The 25,033-nt window shown below is 45.5% G+C and overlaps 1 long non-coding RNA gene across 1 annotated transcript; it reads right to left on the bottom strand.

Moving 5' to 3' along the window:
- Nucleotides 1-810: 810 nt before the first annotated feature.
- On the bottom strand, nt 811-23,340 carry LOC132592873 (uncharacterized). Its single transcript, XR_009558432.1, has 3 exons — nt 14,081-23,340; nt 8,464-10,570; nt 811-2,530 (listed from the first exon to the last, which is right to left on the bottom strand). It is a non-coding gene; the product is annotated as an uncharacterized LOC132592873 (long non-coding RNA).
- Nucleotides 23,341-25,033: the final 1,693 nt, after the last annotated feature.

Here is a 25,033-nt window from a genome sequence, read left to right as displayed (position 1 = left end):
ATTCAGGTAGTGAGGGCAAGTAGCCAGGCACCGGTTTAGCCTTACAGTTCGATGCAAATAAAAGCAGAACCAAAATTCTCCTTTCCAAAGTTTATTAAAGGGGAAAGGGATAACTAATACAAAATGGTTACACATTCTCAAAGAAGCAATAAAAAAAAAACATTGTGTAATTCAGCCAGCTAACACAATTGCATACTTACAAAAGAATTAGGAAGCAAAGGAGACCCATTTCCCTAAGGCAAGGGTCTACCAGGCGAAATGACTTAACATCTTCTCCAAGACAAAGGCAATTAGCAACTGGTATCTCAAAACCCCAGATTCTTAAGGTCTTCAGCCCACATGTAACTTTCACGGATGGGCCAATGAATTTAAATCTCTGATTGCATATTCAACCAATGGTGAATTAAAGCCCATAGATCTTAGCTGTTACAGATCAAAACAATTAGGATGGTCACCTGTTTTCCATTACTGGGGAACAGATACTCTCTTGTACACATTCCCAGGAAGGTGGGCCTTTAATCAAGCAAGGGGTGATAAACAATTGACTCTCAACACTCCTTGGTATACATACTTTTCATACAGGCACAGCTAATCAGATAACAATTCCTTCCTGACTCCACTCAAGGCAATTAAATGGACAAGAGGAAATATTTCCTTCAAGGGGCCAGGCAGCGGCCATCTCCCAGAATGCTGGGCTCCGGCTGGTCCCACCATGCATTGCTTCATGAACCAAAGTTGCAGAAAATCCCATAACTTCACTACACGCCCCCTTTCCCCCCACCCCCCGGCTCATCCCTGTGACTGGTCCCACCGTGTCCTGACCCATCCCGTCCCCATCTCCCCCCAACCCCCACCCAGGCGAGTCAGTACCTCCATTCGGCCTAATCTGTAAAGGCTTCGGCCTAGTATGTGAACGGGAGCCGAGGTCCTGTTGAGAGGGAATGTTTTATAGGTGCAGTACCAGTGTAGCCACCGCTAGAGGGCGCTGGACGGCAAACTGGTTCTTTTCCCAGCATGCATTTCCATCTGAGTGGTGTGTTTTGAAACACGGGGTTTTGGGGGGTTTTACCTGGCGGAGGTGTGACATCTGTCTTAGCAAACTTTCCTATAGCCTTCGGACATTCGCATGTGATGCTGTGTCAAAATTTCACCTCAAGCGGTTTTGGTGAAAAGTGGAAACACACCCACATGCCCAGTTTACATCTTTATATATATATATATATATATACATTATTATTATTGCGATTTCCCTTCCAACAACCGTAACAAAACAAGGGTGCCCAAAATGCCGCTGAGAACACCCGCTTCGAAATGTCTGGAGAAGAGCATGGTTGGGCATGGCCAGTGAGCAGTGGGGAATGTGAATGGAAGCACCCTTAGATAACAGATACCTCTGGATGAGATTGGTGCTTCAAAGAGACACTTGGATCTGAAGCATTTATGTTCAGCAATCTTCGACGTTCAGTCTTCCTGCCTGTTGTCTGTCTCCTTAATCTTTATTGAGTAGACGTGGTTCAAATCTGTACACAGAATAACTCTGCGAAAGGCAAACGGTGGGCCTGTGTTAGCCGTAGGAAACCTCCCCTGGTCGCCTGCATTTTTTCTTGTAAGACCTCGGCTGAAGACGTTGCGTTAAGACTCTTGACGTTTTGGAAATTCTGGGTTCCAAACGTCATTCCGGTGAACGCTGGACCGGGTTTGCAGGCACTGCTAGGATCATCGTGCGACGCAAGTCTGAGAATGGTATTGCCGGCTTTTAGAGTAGGCTGGTGTTCTTCAACTGTTGGGTTCCCACTTCCCAGATGCTCTGGGACTACAACTTCCATCATCCACGGCCAGGTCGATGGGAGTTGTAGTCCAGCAACATCTGGGGACCCAACGGTTGAAGGAACACTGGAATGATGGGAGATGGAGTCCAGCTGCCCCAGCAATGCTTGGAGGGCTCTAGGTTCTCTATTTTTTAATCATTCAAGTTTAGTCCCTTGCATGGAAAAGATGGCAGCATCAGAAGTAGGGGGATACCAAAGGATTTGTGGCTGGAGCAAGCCTATTGCCGCATCTCCTAATCTTGGAACAAAGGAGACGGTTTGCACATTTCTCCGAGTGCTTCCTCCAGTGTGCTTGGACTTAATATTGCTTGGTGTTTCTGTTTCACCACAAATGTGTTTGTGCACAATAAAAAAAATTGTGAATCTGTAGAATGCCCTGCCATTTCATCATTTGCCCGGTCTGTTTCCGAGACAGGGTGGGGGCGCACGGCACAAGGATGGCTCTGCCCTCCCCCTGCTAGGAGTCACTTTATCCAGCAGTTACAACCTCCACCCCAACTCTCGCCTCCCATTTTCATCTCTAAAATAAATGTCCTGAACCTTATTCAGACTGGAGAGCCTGAGCCAAACTCTTTCCTGCTGCTCTTCCTCTTCCCTCGGTCCAAATCACGCCTCTTTCGCTGACCCCATCATTTTTGCCGATGTCAAGAGTGAGATGAAATGTCCTTGTTGCTTTGTGTGTGTTGAACTTCTACTGTGACCTGAGAAAAGAGGGGGGGGGGAGAGAGAGAGAGCCCAGGACAGGTATAACTTATTTTATATCTCTGTGTTAATATTATATAGAGAAATATATATTCTGTGTGTGTAAAAAAAACAAAAACATTCTTATTGCAGTGCATTTATCATGTCTTTTTTAAAAAATAAAGTGTGTTAACCTTTCCCTCCCCTTCCCCTGTTGTACATACATCCTAAAACATTAAAAAATGAAGACTTGATCTGTTTCGTTGGGTGTTGCCTTGTTATCAATGGAGTTGGACTGGGAGTGTCTCGAAACCCGTCCCCACACCTGAACTTTTGTTTCTACAGGCTAAGTAAACCATTCTTTACCCAAAACTAATCTGGGCAGCTGCCAGCAATTGGTCTTGTACTAATATTTGCATTCCAAATCTATGATGTTGCTTGAAAACCAGTTGATAAAGAAAATGGAAGGGGATCACACAAACACACCCACGGTTGTTGTTGTCTTCTGTCTGCCTCGAGAGACAATGGGTGAAGTCAAACAGCTGTGGGAGCAGCACCAAAGTGACCTCTCCTGGGTGCAAGCCTGGGCAGAGTGCGGCAGCGAGACTGGTGACTGGGAGCGGCCGCCGAGACCACATAAAACACCGGTCCTGAAAGACCTACATTGGCTCCCAGTACGCTTCCAAGCACAATTCAAAGTGTTAGTGCTGACCTTGAAAGCCCTAAACGGCCTCAGTCCAGTATACCTGAAGGAGCGTCTGCACCCCCATCGTTCTGCCCGGACACTGAGGTCCAGTACCGGGGGCCTTCTGGCGGTTCCCTCATTGTGAAAAGCCAAGTTGCAGGGAATCGGGCAGAGGGCCTTCTCGGTGGTGGCACCCGCCCTGTGGAACGCCCTCCCATCAGATGTCAAGGAAATAAACAACACTCTGACTTTTAGAAGACACCTAATGTTTGATGTTTGCTGAGTTTTTATTCTGTTGGAAGCCACCCAGAGTGGCTGGGGAAACCCAGCCAGATGGGCGGGGTATAAATAATAAAATTATTATTGTTGTTTTTGAGGTCGTGGGCTGCCCAGACGACAAAACCTGCCCCCCCCTCAGTCTCGCTGATGTGGTCCAAAGGCACCATTCAACCACCTTAGGGACTCCACTCCAGATTTGTGTAGCATGAGAGCTCTGTCCCCTTGGTTTCCAGGGTCTTGTATCCAGAAACAATGATCCCTCCAATTGTCTAGGCAGAGCATAGCTTACATGGCTAATAGCCATCGATAGCCCTCTCCTCCTCCATGAATTCATCTAATCCTCCTTTAAAGCCATCTAGGTTGGTGACCATCACTGCCTCTTGTGGCAGGGAGTTCCACAGTTTAACTACGCATTGTGCAAAGAAGGGCTTTATTTTATCTGAGAATTCTCAAGTGGGGGTAACCGTCGTCTTCTGGCATGCCTAGGCAGCAACTTTCTATGCAAATGTGAGCAGCATTTGGCTGCTGCCCCACGCAGGAGCAACTCCCATTTCCCCCCAAGCCAACACCGGCAAGCCACAGGAATCCAATGGTCTCAGCTGCACAGCCAGTACTTATCCCTGTGCGGGCTGGTGAGGTAGCATCTAGAGCCTGAAAAGGGATCAGGAACCTGAAAATTGCAGCCATCCTGCATGTACAGACTGGAGACAGCAGAAATGTTAACAAATCCCTAATCCCTTTTCTCCTACTAATGGATTACATACAATAAAGGATGCCATTGAGAAGAGGAATGACTCTTGGTTTTGCTTTTGAAAACACATAATAAACAGATCTCCACTCCCAGGGATGTGTGTTTGCTGCATGAACTGGCAGGGAAGAAGTGTGCAGGACAAAATCTTATTTCCATTTATTTGTATACCACCTTTCATCCGAAGTTCTCAGCGTAGAATACAGGATAGGACCACAAATAATAAAAACAAATTTTAAAAGGACAAAGCAAAACAATAAACCCCCTTCAAAAAAAACACCAAACCATTTAAAAGGACATAGACTGTTAATCAAACAAAGGCCTTCACAATAGCTCAGCTGGTTGAGCACGAGACTCATGATCTCAGGGTCGTGGGTTTGAGCCCCAACTTGGGCAAAATATTCCTCCATTGCAGGGGGTTGGACTAGATGACCCTTGTAGTCCCTTCCAACTCTACGATTCGATGATTCACCCAACCTAGAGCCAGGTCTAGAGCTAACCGCGGATTGAGTAGCATGGAAGAAATGAATGAGCCCAGCACATATTTGAGGTTGCAGAAACTCATGCAAGCCTGATGTAGCTATGATGGCTAGTAACCATGGATAGGATTACCTTCAGGTGATGATACTGGGAGGGTTTATTTAACAACAACAATTTATACCCCGCCCATCTGGCTGGGCTTCCCCAGCCACTCTGGGCAGCTTCCAACAAAATATTAAAATACAGTAATTCATCAAGTTATAAACGCTTCCCTAAACAGGGCTGCCTTCAGATGTCTTCTAAAAGTCAGATACTGTAGTTGTTTGTTTCCTTGACATCTGATGGGAGGGCGTTTCACAGGGCGGGTGCCACTACCGAGAAGGCCCTCTGCCTGATTCCCTGTAACCTCACTTCTCACAAGGTGGGAATTGCCAGAAGGCCCTGGGAGCTGGACCTCAGTATCCGGGCTGAATGATGGGGGTGGAGACGCTCCTTCAGGTATACTGGGCCAAGGCCGTTTAGGGCATGAAAGGTCAGCACCAACCCTTTGAACTGTGCTCAGAAACGTACTGGGAGCCAATGTAGGTCTTTCAGGACCAGTGTCGTATGGTCTCGGCGGCTGCTCCCAGTCGCCATTCTAGCTGCTGCATTGTGGATTAGTTGTAGTTTCTGTTCAAAGGTAGCCCCATATAGAGTGCAATGCAGTAGTCCAAGTGGGAGATAACCAGATAATTTTGCCGCTATTGCTCCGGTCCAAAGAACCAGAGCATCTGGCATGAAGGGATGTCAGAGAAGCAACATGTCAAATTCCTTCCTGTCCCTGTTTGCTCTTCTTGGCACCATTGTTGGGAGAGAAGAGTTGGAACTTGGCGTCCTGCTGTTGCTGACCCTAAGGAAACCCAGCAGGCTGATATTAAAGACTTGGGGAAATGTCAGACACCGAGAAGAAAGGCTGATAACATTAGCCTGGGAAGACCTTTTGGCAAACCCCAAATCAATTCACGCAGAGAAGCCAATTCCTGCAAGCCTGTTTACTTACATTGGTTTTGCAGAAAATAAACCTCCACCTCCATCATTCTGCCTGGACACTGAGGTCCAGCACCGAGGGCCTTCTGGCTGTTCCCTCGTTGCGAGAAGCCAAGTTGCAGGGAACTAGGCAGAGGGCCTTCTCGGTGGTGGTGCCTGCCCTGTGGAACGCCCTCCCAACAGATGTCAAAGAGGAAAACAACTACCAGACTTTTAGAAGACATCTGAAGGCAGCCCTGTTCAGGGAGGCTTTTAATGTTTAATAGATTATTGTGTTTTATTTTTCTGTTGGAAGCCACCCAGAGTGGCTGGGGAAACCCAGCCAGATGGGCGGGGTATAAATAAATTATTATTATTATTATTATTATTATTATTATTATTATTATTATTACCTACAGCGAGGGGGAATTCTGATATTTTGTGAATGAGTCTTTCATATCATGAGCGAGACTGATTTGGGCGGTGTCCGAGTTGTATTCCAAAGTTTCTGGTGGGCCAGGTTGGAGAAGGCTGCTCTAAATCAGGGATGGAGAATCTGTGGTGGTCGTCCTGGTGTTATTGGACCCCAGTTCCCATCATCCCCAGCCAGCATGGCCAATAGGCAGGGATGATGGGAAATGTAGTTCGATTTTATATCTGCAGGTTGGTCACAGATTTCCGATCGTGAGACCTCAGTTCTCACTGAAGTGATCAAACTGTTTCAGAGGTACATCAGTTCAGATTGTGGTGGAGTGGCCTCGCATGAGGGAATGCTGTTCTATACAAAATTATTATTTTAATGGTATTTATTTTAAGTGGACAAGATGGTTGGACAGTGTTCTCGAAGCTACGAACATGAGTTTGATGACCAAACTGCGGGAGGCAGTGCAAGACAGGAGTGCCTGGCGTGCTCCAGTCCATGGGGTCATGAAGAGCCGGACACGACTAAACGACTAAACAACATTATTTTAATTATTTGCCTCAAAAACACACAGCTTTCCTGGGCAAAACCTCCTGTCCATACCGGCTTAGAAAAATAAGTATGAAAACGAATGGTTTCTAAAGCCAGAAATGGCACAGACTGAGAGAGACACGGACAGATCCAGAATTCCCATACCACAATAACATTAGCCATGATTTCTGCTTTGTAGGACTAGATGGCGTTTTAGGTCCCTTTCAACTCTGCAAGTCTGTGATTCTATAAATATTCCACCCTTCATCCAGCAAGTGAGACAAAAATAGTTAAATGGGAAAAGCTGATGGAAACAAACAGGTATTTGCAAGGAATTGGACTAGATTAACCTTGTTTTCCAACTTTACATTTCTATGAATCTATGATTTTAAATATGCATCTGTCTCATACAGGGATTGAACCTACAACTTTAGTGTTACCAGCACCACACTCTAACCAATTGAGTAATAATATTGGTTGGTTTATCATAGCTTCACCGTTTCCATTACTTGGTGCAGGGATTTTGTTTTCAGTAGAAACAGGACTCCACTTTTGCACCTACACGCACCACTTTTAATCGTTCTCCGAGATGTGGAGGGAAAAGGGAAAGCGGGGCATTCCAGGATCAAATCAGAAACCGGGACGGCTTCTGTCATTCCGCCACTGTCCCTGGAAAAGATCAGGATGCTTGGAGAGTATGGTTTTGTTGCCTGAAGTGAAGCACAAGATGGCGGCTCCCCACCAAAAGGCAGGCAGACTGGCAGCTGGATTTTGTTCAAACACACAAACGACAAAACATCGAAAAGCAACATCCAGTACAGATGCAGGCTGGGGAAGATCTCCGCTCAAGAGGCTGGATGGAAGAGGAAGGTCTTCAGTTGGTGCCCGAAAGACAACAAAAATGGCGCCTGTGTATTATCCAAGGATAGGGAATTCCAACAGGCAGGGGCCAACACAGAGAAGGCCCGATTCCTACATTGTGCGGTAGGGACTCAATGAATAACAAAATGGAAGAGGTGTTTTTTTAAAAAACAAATAAATAAAAATACTCTTCTTCTTTTTTTAGCAGAAGGCATGTTTGCTGCTTTCTGATCAGAGCGCAGAACAATAACAGGATACTAATTTGCCACAGCAAACAATGAGAACATTATCGGGGCAAATGTACGGAATGGCCCATGTCAGATAACCGTCCTCTTCCATTTCCCTCATTCCTCCGCTATCGGTTCCTGCTTGGGAGCGTCTCTCTGCGGATGGCCCTACGCCCACTGAGGACCCATAAATTACTCGCAAACAACTCCCAAAAGGAGCAATGACCCTAAAGTAACACTTCCACCAAGTAATAGGAACTTCCTGATGCGCCGATAAGCGTTTCCTGTTTTGAGGTTTTTAAAAATAATTTACTCCCCCCCCCCAGACTATTCTGAGGCAAGGAGAAAAATATGCTCCGCTGAATTCCTTTCTCCCTCAGATTCCCCTTGTCCTGAGGCAGGCTCATTGTGCTTTTGATGAGTCTCAGGCAAAGTTCAAGTCTAAAGACACGGATCAGATTCAGACCAAGATTAAGTTCACCTCAGTCCTGGTTCTTCGTACACTGAACTAAGTAATTTGTTGAAGAATCATTGCTTCAACACTGGTGATCTTTGCTTCTTCCAGTACACTGGTATTAGTTCGCCTGTCTTCCCAAATGATGTGTAAAAATTTTCGCAGACACCGTTGATGGAATATTTTGAGGAGTTAGAGATGCCCTTTGTAAGTGGTCCACATTTCACAAGCATACAGTAAGGTTGGTAGTACCGTACAATACCTTTGTAAACAAGCATTTCGGTTTCCCTGCGAATGTCCCGGTCCTCAAACACTCTGCACTTCAAGCGGGAGAAAGCCGCACTTGCAGAGCTCAGGCGATGCTGGATTTCAGCATCAATGTCGGCCGTTGTGGAAAGATAACTGCCCATGTAAAGGTAAAGGTAGAAGAATAAGAGTTTGGACTTGATATCCTGCCTTTCACTCCCCTTAAGGAGTCTCAAAGCGGCTAACATTCTCCTTTCCCTTCCTCCCCCACAACAAACACTCTGTGAGGTGAGTGGGGCTGAGAGACTTCAGAGAAGTGTGACTAGCCCAAGGTCACTCAGCAGGTGCATGTGGAGGAGCGGGGAAGCGAACCCAGTTCCCCAGATTATGAGTCCACTGCTCTTAACCACTACACCATGCTGGCTCCCAGTAGAGGACCCCTGGACGATTAAGTCCAGTCAAAGGCGACTATGGGGTTGTGGCGCTCATCTTGCTTTCAGGCTGAGGGAGCCGGTGTTTGTCCACAGACAGCTTTCTGGGTCATGTGACCTTCAGGACTAAACCACTTCTGGCGTAACGGGAGACCGTGATGAGTGCCAGAGAGCACAGAAACACCTATTTATCTACTTGCGCTTCGGGTCCCCCTAGGTAATCCCCCCAGGGGGGCAGATATTCAATTTTTTGAAAGTTAGAATCTTTATTTGGTTAACCGTTCTAGTAAATATATATCTATATAGTTGCACAGGCTTTGATTGACCACAGATTCCTCATTGAGAATCTGGGTGGGAGGGAGAGAGAATTGCTTAATTTTAGCTCACGTTTCGTATGTGCCCTCCTCCCGTATTAATTCAAATGCCGAGCAAAAATAGAATTTCCTGTTGAGATGCAACGAGATTCCTGTTTTTGCAAATAGTTGCATCTCATCAAGGAGCCAAAACTCGCTCGAGACCCCATGAAGCTTGACAGCACTCGGGATGGGATCGGACGGGAGTCATACTTTCCATGACAACCTGCTCAAAAAAGAAGAGAAGAATTCATGATGTCATTTCAAATTTCCTTTAAAAAAATGTTTTCAGCGTTGGGAAACTATTTTTAACACCCCAGCAAGAATAGCTCTTGCATTCTTATCAGATAGCTGTGCGGGTGGAAGAGAAAGCTTCTTGGGTTGTCACACATGGGAGTATCCGGTTTTAATTGTCAGTAATTAATGATGGGTAAATTGGGAACACACATTAAAAAATGCTGTTTCTGTTCCAACCTTATCCCTCCATTGTGCTGTGACTTCCAAACCTGCCAAAGTAAACTTGCTTTTTCAAAAAGTCTCCCCATAGTTAATATTCTTACTCATCAATTATCCTCTACCACATCTATCTATCTATCTATCTATCTATCTATCTATCTATCTATCTATCTATCTATCTATCTATCTTAGTGGGAGTTAAATTTAGCTGTTTAGCTACCCAGGGGAATGATGTTTTTCTTGTGCTACGATGTTTAGTGACTGGTGTCTGTTGTGCTTTCTTTTCTTTTTTTGTAATGCTTTTACAGTGGTACCTTGGTTCTCAAACTTAATCCATTCTGGAAGTCCGTTCCAAAACTAAAATGTTCCAAAACCAAGGCACACATTCCCATAGAAAGTAATGCAAAACGGATTAATCCGTTCCGGACTTTAAAAAACAACCCCTAAAACGGCAATTTAACATGGATTTTTCTGTCTAACGAGACCATTGATCCATAGAATGAAAGCAATAAACAATGTACTACAGTCACACAATCAATCAATCAATCAATCAGTAGCTAAACTGGGTTCCACACAGTCACAGTCACAAAAACAAAAGAGCAGCAAAAACCAAAACCGCAAAATAAATAGCAAAAACAGACAGATCTCAGCATAACACTCAAAATGGAAGTGTGGCACTCAAAACGGAGCACGTTAGGCTTCCGAAAATAGTTTGCAAACTGGAACACTTACTTCTGGGTTTGCAGTGTTTGGATTCCAAGCTGTTTGAGAACCAAGGTGTTTGAGAACCAAGGTACCACTGTAATTTGGTTGTAAATTGCCTAGAGACTGCCTCCTCTAAAACAACAAGGAAACTGAAAGGATGGAGTGTGTGGATGTCTCTCTGAATGCCAACGTTGGATAAAAACAAACAAAAAAAATTAATCATATTAAAAATTAAAAACACAATACCACATGAAGCATTACAAATGTGGGGGCTTATTTGTCCCTTGTGTGGAATGCAAATCAATCCAGTGAATATACCGGTAGCTCAGTCAATAGAACATGAGATGGGTTCAAGCCACAGAGGGTTGGACTAGATGACCCTTGTGGTCCCTTCCAACTCTACAATTCTATGACGACGATGGGTATCTGCTGCTGCTGTTTCTCTCATTCTACAAGCAATACATAACTGTTTTCCGGTTGGATAAATGAGTCATCCCTATAAACGTCCTGTTGTTAGGGCTTTGGTCTTTTTCTAAAGGTATTTGTTTATTTTTGCATTGTTAGCTGTTTTTATCTATCTCACGTGTAAATCGCCTTGAGGCGGGGATTTAGAGGGAGACACCTGGCTTGATCTAGGCCGTTTAGGGCTTTAAAGGTCAGCACCAACCCTTTGAACTGTGCCCGGAAATGTACTGGGAGCCAATGTAGATCTTTCAAGACCGGTGTTATGTGGTCTCGCCGGCCGCTCCCAGTCACCAGTCTAGCTGCCACATTCTGGATTAGTTGGAGTTTCCGGGTCACCTTCAAAGGTAGCCCCACATAGAGCACATTGCAGTAGTCCAAGCGGGAGATAACCAGAGCATGCACCACTCTGGCGAGTCAGTCCGCAGGCAGGTAAGGTCTCAGCCTGCATACCAGATAGAGCTGATAGACAGCTGCCCTGGACACAGAATTGACCTGCGTCTCCATGGACAGCTGTGAGTCCAGAATGACTCCCAGGCTGCGCACCTGGTCCTTCAGGGGCACAGTTGCCCCATTGAGGACCAGTGTTACCATAGGAAGAAAAGGGGGACAGAGGTGGAGGGGGGACCAGTGGGTGGGGTGGGGTCGGCTGGCAATTCTTCTATTCTACTTAGTGTATGTGTGGGGTTTTGTGTCAGGGTCACTCATGTGCGTTCTCTCTACTATTCACTTGCATTTCTTTGGTGGTCCTAAAATCCAACTCTTCTAGACATCAATCATACAAGAAATACGCAAAATAACTAAGCAAGTCTTAGAAGTCACCCCACAACCGGCCTTACTGAACAACTTCCAAGATAACACTCACAACACAAAGCCCACCTGCTCTCAGCAGCCAGAAACATCATAGCCAGACACTGGAGAGACCTGTCAGGAGTAAGCATGGACCAATGGTACCAAAAGATTCTTAAAGGGTAAAGGTAAAGGGACTCCTGACCATTAGGTCTAGTCGCGGATAACTCAGGGGTTGCAGCGCTCATCTCGCTTTATTGGCTGAGGGAGCCGGCGTACAGCTTCCGGGTCATGTGGCCAGCATGACTAAGCCACTTCTGGCGAACCAGAGCAACGCATGGAAACGCCGTTTACCTTTCCGCTGGAGTGGTACCTATTTATCTACTTGCACTTCGTGCTTTCGAACTGCTAGGTTGGCAGGAGCTGGGACCGAGCAATGGGAGCTCAACCCGTTGAGGGGATTCGAACCGCCAACCTTCTGATCGGTAAGCCCTAGGCCAGGGGTCAGCGAACTTTTTCAGCAGGGGGCCGGTCCACTGTCCCTCCGACCTCGTGCCGGGCCGGACTATATTTTGGAAAAAAATATGAACAAATTCCTATGCCCCACAAATAACCCAGAGATGCATTTTAAATAAAAGGACACATTCTACTCAGGTAAAAACATGCTGATTCCCAGACCATCCGCGGGCCGGATTTAGAAGGCAACTGGGCCGTATCCAGCCCCCGGGCCTTAGTTAGGGGAGCCCCTGCCCTAGGCTCTGTGGTTTAACCCACAGCGCCACCTGCGTGGCTTACTTTTGAGCAAACATGCATACATATTCTTAAGGAGTGCCTGGTCCTCGCTTATTTGAGTGGCTATCAGTGTGAGTTGCACAGACCTTTGCGCTTTTTCCATAGAGCTGTGCTCTATGACACCAAACTGGGAGCAAAGGAAGTCCCTCGATTGCTACCCCCTGCCCTCCCCATACCGCCAGAGTGTCAGGGATGTGTAATTTATGGGATGGTAGGAAAGGGAAGTGTGTTCTGCTGACGTGTCAACCATTCCCGAAGGAAAAGTTAACTCTTTTTAGCATCAGACTTGGGGTCTCCAGGCTTCCTTGAGTCAGTCAAAATGATGGAATCAGAGGTGGGCAGCCAGTGATTCAGTCAAAGGGAAGGTTGCCCTTGGAGCGATTTCTACGCCTCCCCCTTATTTGCTCCAGCCACCATCTCGTTTCACTAGGACTAGCAATAAACAAAAAAATAATGCCATATAATTCTACTCAACATTGATCCAGAGCAGATTCCAACGTATAGTTAGCAGAGTAAAAACTTAAACACGTTGCAGGATTCCCTAAAAAGTAGACCAGAGGCAATGAATATTTCATCCAGCAGAGCTTTACGGCTACTGAAGGCAAATCAGCATCCAATACATTCAGTATTGGCCCTGTCCATAAGAAATCCAGTTGCACCAGACTTAACTTAAACTTACATTAACTTACAATAAGTCTAAACCTTAACACTAAGCATACTGTGTACAGAACACCACACCAGAAGGAAAAGAGATTGAAAGATAAAGTGAAACCTTTTGGCCTCACTGTTATAGTCAGCATGACCTTGACTGAAAGAGATTACACAACCAGTTTACGCCAGCTTTACTCAGCTTCTCTGAAGGAATAACCCAAACATCATGAGCCTTCTGCTTGTTTCTTTCGCACAGAGAAGCTTCCGGAACCCTCTTGAATTAATTAGAAAAAGGAAGGGTCTCTTTACATCGGATCAATACTTTCTGTACTAAGAAATGCAAACTGACAATTTTGGTGTGCTTCCCCCCCCCCACTAATATAAGCATGGTAATGCTTTACCCAAAGTGTTGGTGCTGACCTTTAAAGCCCTAAACAGCCTCAGTCCAGTATACCTGAAGGAGCGTCTCCACCCCCATCGTTCTACCTGGACACTGAGGTCCAGTACCGAGGGCCTTCTGACGGTTCCCTCGTTGCGAGAAGCCAAGTTGCAGGGAACCAGGCAGAGGGCCTTCTCGGTGGTGGCGCCCGCCCTGTGGAACGCCCTCCCATCAGATGTCAAAGAGAAAAACAGCTACCAGATTTTTAGAAGACATTTGAAGGCAGCCCTGTTTAGGGAGGCTTTTAACCTTTAATCGATTATTTCATTTCATTTTCTTTTGGAAGCTGCCCAGAGTGGCTGGGAAAACCCAGCCAGATGGGCGGGGTATAAATAAATTATTATTATTATTATTATTATTATTATTATTATTATTATTAAGTGCATTTCTGCACCCAATACTTGGCTGGAGAATTACACTGCAAAATTCAGAACACTGCAAATTTCAGGTTCATGTTTTGTTCCAGAAAGTGTGAACTAGAGAGGTTTTCCTTTAAATGCAAACTGCATCAAATGCCCCCCCCCCCCGCCCGTTTCACTGTCTCTCCACACCTACTGTAGCATTCTCCTCTTCATTTGCCAGGGTTTTGTGGACTTTCCTTTTATGCAGCACTAGTCAAAGGCAGTAACAAAAGAAGAACTTGTTCCGTCTTGACTCTTTCCCAGCAAAAACTGCCTTTCTGGAATTGCTGACAAAGCCCAGGCATTCAGTGCAAAGCTGAACGTGATGGGAACCGGACAATTTCCATTCCTAAAGCGGTTTGCTGCCGTGATGCCCCACCCCAGAAAAGGTCTCGGGGCCTGCGGGGAAAGCAAATAGGGTAACTTAGGTTGGAGAAAAAGTCAAATCCGCAACACATGAGCAACATGGCTTGCACTGTCAATACCTAGTTCAAAGCGATCAATATCCACGGCTCAAAAAAATGATCCTTTCTCTTTCACTCTGCATTTGCGAATGTGGCAGGGAAGCAGAAAGTTTGCAGAGATGCTCCTCCCATTAAGCTGGTTGAACAGGGGTGAGGAGCCTTTATTCAGTCTGAGCAGGGCTAGAATTAGGTTTGATGAGGCCCTAAGCCAGGCATCCCCAAACTTCGGCCCTCCAGATGTTTTGGACTACAATTCCCAGCATCCCTGAGTACTGGTCCTGTTAGCTAGGGATCATGGGAGTTGTAGGCCAAAACATCTGGAGGGCCGCAGTTTGGGGATGCCTGCCCTAAGCTACCGAAGGTAATGGGGCCCTTTATATGTCCAGCTGTCCTTTGTCAACAACCAATTGTTGCTGTTCTAAAGCCATTTGCACATAGCAAAATATGTATTTTATCAAAGTAATTGTTGAACTGAAATACAATTAAGAAGAAGTATATTAATAGTGAAGTACAATTAAGAAGAAGTATCTTAATAGTGAAATCATTATTAAGCTCTAAAGTAAAATGATTGAGGGCCCATGACTTACACCCTAGGAGCCTAAACAACACAAAACACGGTTACTGTATGTAGGTTTTATTTTATTTGTTTTTTATCTTATATTTTGGAAATATGCATCCAGTTTTTCCCTTTTAAATTTTCTATAGCTTGTTTAGCTCAGCGATTCTCAACCGCTGTTCCGCGGCACACTAGTGTGCCGCGAGACGCTGGCTGGTGTGCCGCGACGTGCGGCGACGAGAAGGGCGATTTGCATTGTCACGTGCCTGCCAGCCGCCAATGAGCAACACTGACCCACCGGAAAGCAATATTTCTCCTCCTCTTTCCCAAAGCTCAGTGCAAACGACTGGAGGGTGGTTTTAGACAAACTTAAAGAAGCTGGCTGGATGAGCTCAACCTGAAACTTGCTGAGCAAAGGATTGTGCTGGCAGAGAAATCAGCGGCTTGTGAAGCCTTATTACAGGAGATTGCAACCAACACAGCAATTGGCAAGTGTTTCTTACTGTCATAATTATATAGTCAATATAGGGCGGCACAGAGTTAATTTTTTTAACTTTTTTAATGGTGGTGTGCCTCGTGACTTTTTTCCTGGAACAAGTGTGCCGTGGCCCAAAAAAGGTTGAGAAACACTGGTTTAGCTTATACGTAAATCCGGCACTGAGTCTGAGGGCCACATTCCCTTCTGAAAACCTTCAGGGGGGCCACATTCCATTGTTGGGCAGGGCCTGAGGCCAAAATAGGTGGGGAAATCAACAAATGTAAATGTTACCTCTTGTAGCATACTCTCCAAGCGTCCCCATTTCCCAGCGACAGTTCCGGAATTACATAAGCCACCCCAGTTTATTATTTGATCCCACAATGTTTTCCTTTTTTCCCCTCCCCTCCACATTTCGGAGAACCATTTTGTAGCTGGAGTCAGTCCAGGCCCCGCCCTCCCAGGCCAGGTGGGAAAAGGAGGCGAGGCAGGGAGCAGGTCATCCAGGACTCACAGCCCAACCTTGTACCCTCTGGATGTTCTGTGCTGCAGATCCCATCAGCCCCAGCTAGCATGATGCTCAGGCACGTGGGAGTTGTTGTCCAAAATATCTGGAGGGTGCCAGGTTGTTGAAGGCCGATATAATGGACCAACACGGCTCCCTACATTTTCTTTTTTAGTACTCTGATTGAGGGTTGGAGTTCAGTACAGATGCTGTCATGATGAGGTCCTACTCTTAATTTATTGCGACATCCCGGCTCCCACATATAAAGAGATCCTGTACAGATGTCCCCCAAAATAAAATAAAAATCCTTCCAGTAGCACCTTAGAGACCAACTAAGTTTGTCATTGGTATGAGCTTTTGCACACTTCTTCAGGTGTCCCCCAATGTATGCCTAACTGTGTATATGAATAGCGCCAGGAGATAAATAATTGAATTCAAACCTGGAAATGGTGGGAGAGAGCTGGAGAGTCCTTGTGGCTTGCAAGGAGACCCTGCCCAGAGGCCAAAGAGGACTCTTTGGGTGTCATATTATAGAGGAGGGAGAAAGGTTGTTTTCTGCTGCTTCAGAGAAGCGGACACGGAGCAATGGATTCAAACTACAAGAAAGAAGATTCCACCTAAACATTAGGAAGAACTTCCTGACAGCAAGAGCTGTTCGGCAGTGGAATTTGCTACCAAGGAGTGTGGTGGAGTCTCCTTCTTTGGAGGTCTTTAAGCAGAGGCTTGACAGGCATATGTCAAGAATGCTTTGATGGGTGTTTCCTGCTCGGCAGGGGGTTGGACTGGATGGCCCTTGTGGTCTCTTCCAACTCTATGATTCTATTCTATTCTATGGCATCAGTAAGGGTGGGGGAAGCACTGAAGAGACCTGAGATTCACCAGGACTTTGTTAAGAGTGCTCATCCTTCTGGCCCCAGAGCTTCAATTCCAGCTGGGGGTATTTCTGGATATAAGTATAATAAAAAAATTCCTTCAGTAGCACCTTAAAGACCAACTAAGTTTTTATTTTGATATGAGCTTTCGTGTGCATGCACACTTCTTCATAAGTATTTTAGGTAATTTTAGATATAAGTATTTTAGGTAAAGAGCGGCAGAGTAAAGAGTGTTTACAGTGTGCTCCCCACTTTACACATTTTCACTTATGTGTGCTGGGTCCTGGGACATAACCCCCGTGTTAAGGGGTGGGGGGCACACACCCCTATGTAATAAATTATCAAGGGGTGGGGCTATGCTGAATGTTTTCCTCTGATATGTAGTTAGTTCATTATATACTGGAGGAAGAGGATCGATCAGAGGGTATGGGGAGCATTCAAAACTATTATGTACACAAACAAACACACCCCTACGGTTCAAATCGGCATACTTCTTCCTTCTAAGATGCAGTTATGGGTAGGTAGCTGTGTTGGTCTGCCATAGTCGAAACAAAATAAAAAAAATTACTTCCGGTAGCACCTTAGAGACCAACTAAGTTTGTTATTGGGACGCGGGTGGTGCTGTGGGTTAAACCACAGAGCCTAGGGCTTGCTGATCAGAAGGTCGGCGGCTCGAATCCCCACGACGGGGTGAGCTCCCGTTGCTCTGTCCCAGCTCCTGCCAACCTAGCAGTTTGAAAGCACGTCAAAGTGCAAGTAGATAAATAGGTACCACTCCAGCGGGAAGGTAAACGGTGTTTCCGTGCGCTGCTCTGGTTTGCCAGAAGCAGCTTAGTCATGCTGGCCACATGACCTGGAAGCTGTATGCTGGCTTCCTCGGCCAATAAAGTGAGATGAGCGCTGCAGTCCCAGAGTTGTCCACGACTGGACCTAATGGTCAGGGGTCCCTTTATCTAAGTTTGTTATTGGTATGAGCTTTCATTTGTTACTGGTATGAGCTTACGTGTGTATACACACTTCTTCAGATGCACACTTCTGCCGTTTACACCTGAAGGAGTACTTTCAACACACACACAAGAACAAGACAAAGGAGAACAAACAACATCTTCACAACACAACACCTCTCAACCTACTGGGGAACAACCACCACCCTCCCAACACAGTAATGAACAGAACATTGACCACCAACTACCACCGAAAAAATGTTACACAAAAAGGGACTCCACGTGGACCCCTCCTGATAGACGCAATACCACACTAGAGCTGTACATCGATTGCTTCCGCCACAGAATCCATACGGATGTGACCAGAAAACACCATCGCTTACAACAAAATCTAAACCATGCTGAAAGGCGAGCCATAGATAATCTCAGGTATCTGAAGAAGTGTGCACGCAAGCTCATACCAATAACAAACTTAGTTGGTCTCTAAGGTGCTGCTGGAAGGATTTTTTAAATTTTGTTTCTAAGATGCAGAAAGTGTAGAAATGTACAGATGGTGATAGTTCCGTTATTACCACTAGAAGAAGAAGAGTTTGGATTTGATATCCCGCTTTATCACTACCCGAAGGAGTCTCAAAGCGGATCACATTATTCTTTCCCTTCCTCCCCCACGACAGACACCCTGTGAGGTGGGTGGGGCTGAGAGACTTCAGAGAAGTGTGACTAGACCAAGGTCACCCAGCAGCCGCATGTGGAGGATCGGAGACACGAACCCGGTTCCCCAGATTACGAGTCTACCGCTCTTAACCACTACACCACACTGGCTCTCTAGCCACGTAGCATGTTAAAGGTCCATGGTGTTGATTCAATCCAGAAGTCAAAGCCCTGCACTTCTTGAACGGTTCCAAAGTGAAAACAATTGCATTACAGCCAAAAGGTTCAGTACTGTTGCTTTTGGGACTGCACAAGCAGCATAACAGATTTTTATCGCACTGCGTGTGTTAATTGGCTTGCCACTTGATTTCAGGATGTGTGCGTTGTCAGCTGCTGCGGTTTTGCTAATGTCCTCTGTTAATAATGCAAAATTAACAAAATTAGTATTGCAAAATTAACAATAATGCTGAGTTTCCTTTCCTTACGATCTCACTATTTACAGTTACACACACACACACCTGTGATATGGCCAAGCGAGAGTATTGATTAGCGAGGGACTGTAGCATCAAGAGATTAGTAACACAGACAAAAACTCAGAAGTTATCCCAGAATTTAAAGTAGAGGTCCGCCAAGGAAAATCCAGCACCTTTGGCCTTTCTTTAGCCACACATTTATTCAAGACTGCAGTCAGTGAGGTGTCAAAGACTCTTGGCTACTTAAAATATTAAGAGTGGGTTTCCTCAGTGGCTCCAACGTAGGGGAGGGTGGAAAATGGCATCTTGCAAACATCCTGCAGGCCTTAGACAAATCTGATATCATCTTCCTCCCAGGATGAGAAGCTGAATAATAAGGACAATCAAAGCTTTTGCTTGGAAGAAAACAGGAAGATGGATGTAGCAATTTCAATCCTTTTTGTACCTGTTTTGTCCCTTGGAATGAAAATATGACCCTCTTTCTTTTTTTCTTCTCTTCACATCCATTTTGCAGACAGTCAGTGGTTGCGATTCACAGAACTGCTGTGGTTTTTTTGCAAAACCTGCCTGTGGGTAATCTGCAGTAGTCATTTGCCTTTGTTGTTGTTGTTTAGTCGTTTAGTCGTGTCCGACTCTTCGTGACCCCATGGACCATAGCACGCCAGGCACTCCTGTCTTGCACTGCCTCCCGCAGTTTGGTCAAACTCATGTTCGTAGCTTCGAGAACACTGTCCAACCATCTCGTCCTCTGTCGTCCCCTTCTCCTTGTGCCCTCAATCTTTCCCAACATCAGGGTCTTTTCCAGGAAGTCTTCTCTTCTCATGAGGTGGCCAAAGTATTGGAGCCTCAGCTTCAGGATCTGTCCTTCCAGTGAGCACTCAGGGCTGATTTCCTTAAGAATGGATAGGTTTGATCTTCTTGCAGTCCATGGGACTCTCAAGAGTCTCCTCCAGCACCATAATTCAAAAGCATCCATTCTTCGGCGATCAGCCTTCTTTATGGTCCAGCTCTCACTTCCATACATCACGACTGGGAAAACCATAGCTTTAACTATACGGACCTTTGTAGGCAAGGTGATGTCTCTGCTTTTTAAGATGCTGTCTAGGTTTGTCATTGCTTTTCTCCCAAGAAGCAGGCGTCTTTTAATTTCGTGACTGCTGTCACCATCTGCAGTGATCAAGGAGCCCAAGAAAGTAAAATCTCTCACTGCCTCCATTTCTTCCCCTTCTATTTGCCAGGAGGTGATGGGACCAGTGGCCATGATCTTGGTTTTTTTAATGTTGAGCTTCAGACCATATTTTGCGCTCTCCTCTTTCACCCTCATTAAAAGGTTCTTTAATTCCTCCTCACTTTCTGCCATCAAGGTTGTGTCATCTGCATATCTGAGGTTGTTGATATTTCTTCTGGCAATCTTAATTCCGGCTTGGGATTCATCTAGTCCAGCCTTTCGCATGATGAATTCTGCATATAAATTAAATAAGCAGGGAGACAATATACAACCTTGTCGTACTCCTTTCCCAATTTTGAACCAATCAGTTGTTCCATATCCAGTTCTAACTGTAGCTTCTTGTCCCACATAGAGATTTCTCAGGAGACAGATGAGGAGATCAGGCACTTGCCTTAAACTGGCTTAATTCTGTTCATGGCTGACCAGCTGGCCCTAGGAGTTTAAAGAGGAGCCTGAGAATCATGGCTCAGTGGCAGAATGTCTGGTTTACATGTAGAAGCCTCTTCTGACGTGGTTCAGAATGTGTTCATCTGAAACCCTGGGGAGCTACAGATAACAGTGTTGTCCAAAATGTCTGGACCACTTGGGAGTTCCATTGTTCTCAATGGGGGAGATCAAAGGATGTGCTTAACTCTAATTGAAACCAATTCTTGGGCATTCCTCTCCTTTTTTGCATTTAATATTTATTGATTTTTTTTGTTATACATCACAATCATAATTCTCCGTCAAAAATATACATAAGAAGCAAAGAATACTTAAATGTTGAAAATGAAATACAATTATGTAACACAGTAATACCTCCGCAAACGTCTGCCCCATCGACTGTCCATCTCGGCAAACGCCCGTGGCAAACCTGGTAGTACTGGAATGTGTTACTTCCGGGTTTGCTGCTCGCGCATGCACAGAAGCACTAAATCGCTCTTCGCGCATGTGCAGAAGCACAAACCGCTCCGTGTGTGTGTGCAGGGTGCCACTTTGTTGAGCATACCTTTTGTGGAATGTCTGGGGCTCCAGAAAGGATCCCGGATTCAAAACAAGGTACTACTGTAAAGTATTAAGACTTCCCTCCACTTGAACGTGGGTCCTCTACAATTCTGTACTAACTGCATACTTGAATAACATCTAGTTCATATTTATCCAATATGTCCATAAGTTGTGTCACCTTGCAGGAGTCATTCAAGGCCTGCCAAAGATTTCAGATATTTACAATGATCTTTTAGGTATTGTCTGTATTTATCCTATTCTGTGTTAAATTTTTGGTCATCCTAATTCCTAACTTTCCCCGTTAGTCTAGCCATTTCCGCGTCCTCGAATAATTTTTGTCTGCCATTCCATTTTTGTCGGTATATTGTCTCCTTTCCAGCATTGGGCTAATAACATTCCGGCGGCCGTGGTTGGATACATAAATAAATAACGTCCTCAAATCTTGGTATATCTACTCCTATAATACCTAGGAGAAAGGCTTCAGGTTTTTGGCGAAGGTCAGGTGGAATTCTGTCTGATTCAGGTTTCCACAATTACAATTGATTGGCGGTTCTTGTGCAACAAACCCACTTCCCCAAAAGATCAAGCTTTTTGCAAGAAGGGAAGGGATGGGATAACGTGCTGGGATGTGTGGGGTCGCCCTTCCTTCGACGCAATGTCAATCCCACAGACCAACAGAGATGAACGTCCACTAAATAGCCAAGGCCACCACGACTTTGTGCAAACAAATCAGGAAGGGGAGTCAATAAGCAGATTGCCTGGAAATACCCTCAATGACATTTTTGCTGAACACACCCACAAATAAATAAGACCATTCCAGAGGTGCCCACAAAAGGCTACAATGGGTGTTGTTCTCAAAGTTTCCTCTTGACTGCCTAACCCTACAAAAGATTTGGCAGTGCTCGTTCTCTGAGGGGTCCAGCCATTCAGTCTAAAAATGTCGCTCCCATTAAGGAGAGGAACAGGAGTACACAGAGAGGAATTAAATCTGAAAGAGGAATGGGAATACGCTTCCGACCTACTCCTTTTCCTACCTACTCCTTTTCCTCCAGCAAATAAAGTTAAAAAAATGTTCCTTGGTGAATGGGATTCTGTTGGCCATCGAATAACAAAGGCCATATTCCCGCAAATAGATGCAATCTGATCCCCTCTGCACAACCCCTCCAGCTATTCCCCCTCCTTTTTCTATTTTATTCAACCAGAAATGTTTTTTTTAAAAAAAAGCACAAACCCAGCAGAATTGTATGTTTCTTGTTTAAAGCCAAGGACACGGTATTTTGTGAAATCTAAAAAACAGCCAAATTATTTGGGATTGTATCAAAGTATAGACATGCTCAGATTACTCCCCACTGAAATTAATTTACGGTACATGTCTTGACTTAACAATTAATTTAATGGGTCTACTTGGGAGTAGCTGGACTGACATACTTGAGTTGTTCTGGTTCTGAATTCTCTTTGGGGCAGAATGAGGATACGCCCAGACAATGCTTTATATTGCATTTTTATCCTCACAGCCTTCAAAAGACTCGACAGCAATATTATAGTAAACTTTGGCTGAGAGGGGTTTTCCCCCCAAGTCGCAGCTGAGTAGAGATTCAAACTTTTTGGACTTCACTGGACGGCCAATGCAGTTGCAATGGTCAGCATCTTGGATTTGGGCCTGGGAGATCAGGGTCAAATCCCCACTTGGCCACATAGCTCACTAGGTGACCTTGGGCCAATCACGGCCTCTTGGCCTAAACCATGGGTAGGCAAACTAAGGCCCGGGGGCCGGATTCGGCCCAATCGCCTTCTAAATCTGGCCCATGGACAGTCCGGGAATCAGTGTGTTTTTACATGAGTAGAATGTGTCCTTTTATTTAAAATGCATCTCTGGGTTATTTGTGGGGCCTGCCTGGTGTTTTTACATGAGTAGAATGTGTGCTTTTATTTAAAAGACATCTCTGGGTTATTTGTGGGGCATAGGAATTCATTCATTTCCCCCCAAAAATATAGTCCGGCCCCTGACATGGTATGAGGGACAGTGGACCAGCCCCCTGCTGAAAAGGTTTGCTAACCCCTGGCATAAACCTACCTCGCAGGGTTGTTGTGGAGATTAAACGAGGAGCAGGAGATGAACAACGTACACCACCTTGAGCTCCTTGGAGAAAAAAGTGGGATGTAAATGCAATAAAAAATAAATAACAGATAAATTTCCATCAGTCCCTCCCAGCTAGCATGGCTAGTCTAATCTTGGAAGATGACACAGGTAGTGTCTCATTTAAGATGGTGATCAATATATATATATATATATATATATATATATATATATATATATATATATATGTGTGTGTGTGTGTGTGTGTGTGTGTGTGTGTGTGTGTGTGTGTGTGTGTGTTTAAAGACCCAAACCTGTTGCCTGAGTAACTGGGGACACTTTTTGTTGTTTAATACACTGTTTCTTAAACATTGCAATCCTATGTATGTCAGCTCAGAACAAACAAGTCGTATCTGAGTTGAGTCAGACTTACTGCCAGTTAAGCTTGTGTAGGATGGGCGCCTTGATGAATGAATCTGATTAATGCACTAAATCTTGCAGCAGCTCTAGCCTCTATGCCGGCAGAGGCACGAGCTGCTTTCTTGATCTGTCACTCACATGTTGAACAGGAGCAAAGGAAGAGCAGGATTTGCGATGCTTTTCTCATGAATTTAGCACCCTCTAGTGGGAACGTGAGCATGTTAGGGAAAGAGGAATGAGGCTCTTCAGAGCAAAACACCAGATGACCGGCCCATTTCAAGGGGTTGGTTCTGACCTATGGAGCCTTATGCAGCTCAGGATCCCAACGCATCAACATCAGGACGTCAGGCGAGACTGCTGGATCAGGCCAAAGGGTGCCCACCTAGCTCAGCATCCTGTTCTCACAGTGGCCAACCGTAGGCTTTTCTTCTTTCCAAGATGTCCTGCAAGGCAGAAGGTACAGATCTTTTCTCAGGGTTCACTCCCGAAGCCTTTCTCAAAGCAGCGGAGGTTTAAGAACAGAGTTTTCCTTATCCTAGATGGTCTTCCTTCCCAGGTGGACGAGCCCCATCTGCCCCTCACCTCCCTCTACAGCACGTGCAGAAATTGCCTTCTTGACCGTTCGACCCACTCTAAGTCTTGTCTGCTCCATTCGCCGGAGCCTGACTTCAAATGTAGGAGAAATCCCTAACTTGCTGTGAGTTTGAGACCCATCGGCCACCCACACCTGGTTTAGCTGGCCAGTTGAAGCAGTTTCCTGGGATTGTGGCCGCTGTCGTATGCTGACAGCTTTTAGGAGCCCCAGGTGAGTGCAGGGTGGGGAGCAAAGGAGGACAAATACCCCAGGACAAGAACATCAGTGAGATCAAGGGGAGGGGGTCTTGTCATTTGGGCAGCCCAGGACCTCCATAGACACTGCCCAAGCTTGTGTCCCGGAGAGGTCTCCTCCTCCTCCTCCTCCTCCTCCTCCTCCTCCTCCTCCTCTTCTTCTTCTTCTTCTTCTTCTTCTTCTTCTTCTTCTTCTTCTTCTTCTTCTTCTTCTTCTTCTTCTTCTTCTTCTTCTTCCTTCTTCGATCACTCGTAGCCGAGTAAGATTGTCTTCCATGAACACGGTGGAGCTCCAATTGGAGAGGTCACTACACAGTTTGATTTCATCCCCAGAGGTGAAGTCCACTGTTTCTTGAGGCAGACATATCCCAACAACAGGCAGGTGCCTATGGGAAACCCGCAAGCAGGACCTTCTCTTCTCATGAGGTGGCCAAAGTACTGGAGCCTCAGCTTCAGGATCTGTCCTTCCAGGGAGCACTCAGGGTTGATTTCCTTAAGAATGGATAGGTTTGATCTTCTTGCAGTCCATGGGACTCTCAAGAGTCTCCTCCAGCACCATAATTCAAAAGCATCCATTCTTTGGCGATCAGCCTTCTTTATGGTCCAGCTCTCACTTCCATACATCACTAC

This window comes from Zootoca vivipara, chromosome 12 (assembly GCF_963506605.1).
Source record: "Zootoca vivipara chromosome 12, rZooViv1.1, whole genome shotgun sequence".
Lineage (NCBI taxonomy): Eukaryota > Metazoa > Chordata > Lepidosauria > Squamata > Lacertidae > Zootoca > Zootoca vivipara.
Note: the sequence above shows the minus strand (reverse complement) of the source record. Positions and strands in the feature narration are given on the sequence as shown.